This window comes from Capsicum annuum, unplaced genomic scaffold (assembly GCF_002878395.1).
Source record: "Capsicum annuum cultivar UCD-10X-F1 unplaced genomic scaffold, UCD10Xv1.1 ctg68116, whole genome shotgun sequence".
Taxonomy (NCBI): domain Eukaryota; kingdom Viridiplantae; phylum Streptophyta; class Magnoliopsida; order Solanales; family Solanaceae; genus Capsicum; species Capsicum annuum.
This window is the reverse complement of record NW_025877623.1, coordinates 534-2,968: the sequence shown is the minus strand read 5'-3', so window position 1 is coordinate 2,968 and position 2,435 is coordinate 534. Positions and strand designations below refer to the sequence as shown.

The 2,435-nt window shown below is 32.7% G+C and overlaps 1 pseudogene; it reads left to right on the top strand.

Moving 5' to 3' along the window:
- Positions 1-536: 536 nt before the first annotated feature.
- LOC124893985 lies at positions 537-2,173 on the top strand (annotated as a pseudogene).
- Positions 2,174-2,435: the final 262 nt, after the last annotated feature.

The window sequence follows — 2,435 nt, the reverse complement described above, 5'->3', positions numbered from 1 at the left end:
TGTCTTGGATCCACAATAAATCCTACGGATTCTTAGGATTGGTATATTTTTTTCTATCCTGTAGTTTTTAGTTGCCCTAATTCAAGCCAAGTAGCACAACTCTTTCTACTCATCCTGTATATTGTCCCCTTTGTTTCGTTCTGTGTTGAAATGGAAGCTTAATTTATTACTTATTATTTTATCAGATTTTAGATTAGTTAGTGATTAGATATTAGTATGAGACGAGATTTTAAGAAAATTTTTTTAATTTCTTTATAGGAGTATAGGAGAGGACAAATCTCTTTTTTTCGATGCGAATTTGACACGACATAGGAGAAGCCGCCCTTTATCAAAAAATATATTATTATATTTATATTATTTTTAATAATAAAATAATAAAAGGGGGTTCCGAAATATTAATATATAGTGAAGTGTTCCACCAGATTCAAAACTTTTTTCCAATACTAACTAATAATCCTACTAATAATCCTAATGATTGGATTTCTATGCTTAGTTTGATAGGAAATAAGATATTCAAATAAATAATTTTATAGCAAATGACTATTCATCTATTGTATTTTCATGCAATTAGGGGGCAAGAAAACTCTATGGAAACATGGTGGTTTAATTCGATGTTGTTTAAGAAGGAGTTCGAATGCAGGTGTTGGCTAATAAATAATGGGCAGTATTGGTCCTATTGAAAATACCTGTGAAGATCCAAATCGAAAAGTGAAAAACATTCCTAGTTGCAGTAATTTTGATTGTTTATTCGGCGTTAAAGATATTTGGAATTTCATTTGTGATGACACTTTTGTAGTTAGTGATAGGAATGGAGAAAGTTATTCCATCTATTTTGATATTGAAAATCAGACTTTTGAGATTGACAACGATCATTCTTTTCTGCGTGAACTAGAAAGTTCTTTTTATAGTTATCAAAACTCGAGTTATCTGAATAATGGATTTAGGGGCGAAGATCCCTACTATAATTCTTACATGTATGATACTTAATATAGTTGGAATAATCACATTAATAGGTGGATTGATAATTATCTTCAGTCTCAAATCCTTATAGATACAACCATTATGAATGGTAGTGAGAATTACAGTGACAGTTACATTTATAGGGCCGTTTGTGGTGGTGAAAGTAAAAGTAGTAGTGAAAACGAGGGTTCCAGTATACAAACTCGCACAAAGGGCAGTGATTTAACTATAAGAGAAAGTTCTAATGGCAGTGATTTAACTATTGGCAGTGATTTAACAATAAAAGAAAGTTCTACTGGCAGTGATTAAACTATAGGTAGCGATTTAACTAATGACAGTATTTAACTATAAGAGAAAGTTCTAATGATATCGAGGTAACTCAAAAATACAGGCATTTGTGGGTTCAATGCGAGAATTGTTATGGATTAAATTATAAGAAATTTTTTAAATCAAAAATGAATATTTGTGAACAATGTGGATATCATTAGAAAATGAGTAGTTCGGATAGAATTGAACTTTTGGTCGATCCGGGTACTTGGGATCCTACGGATGAAGACATGGTTTCTCTGGATCCCATTGATTTTCATTCGGAAGAGAAGCCTTATAAAGATCGTATTGATTCTTATCAAAGAAAGACAGGATTAATCGAGGCTGTTCAAACTGGCATAGGCCAAATAAACGGCATTCTCGTAGCAATTGGGGTTATGGATATTCAGTTTGTGAGGGGTAGTATGGGATCTGTAGTCGGAGAGAAATTCACCCGTTCGAGTGAACATGCTGCCAATAAAATTTTACCTCTTATTATAGTGTGTGCTTCTGGGGGGGGGGGGTACGCATGCAGGAAGGAAGTTTGAGCTTGATGCAAATGGCTAAAATATTGTCTTCTTTATATGATTATCAATTAAAGAAAAAATTATTTTATGTATCAATCCTTACATCTCCGACAACTGGTGGAGTGACAGCTAGTTTTGGTATGTTGGGGGATATCATTATTGCCGAACCCAATGCCTATATTGCATTTGCAGGTAAAAGAGTAATTGAACAAACATTGAATAAAATAGTACCCGAAGGTTTACAAGTAGCTGAATACTTATTCCAGAAGGGTTTATTCGACCTAATTGTACCACATAATCTTTTAAAAAGCATTCTAAGTGAGTTGTTTAAGCTCCACGCCTTTTTTCCTTTGAATCAAAAGTCAAGCAAAATCACGTAGAGCACTAAGGCCGTTATTTTATTTTATTTGTGTTGGTAGCAAAAAAGTAGTTAGTTTATCGGAATCAAAGTAAATATGATAATAGTAAATAAGATAAAGTAAATAAGATAATAATGACCCTTTCTTTGGTGATAGAAGATCTAATTGTAGAAAGAATCAAAACTAAAGTTGAGGATAACTCTTTTTTGACCTATATTCCTGATTACGAATCAAGAAGCCTTTATCACCAAGAGTGAGTTCTTCCTTTCGTGAAATTAGGAAA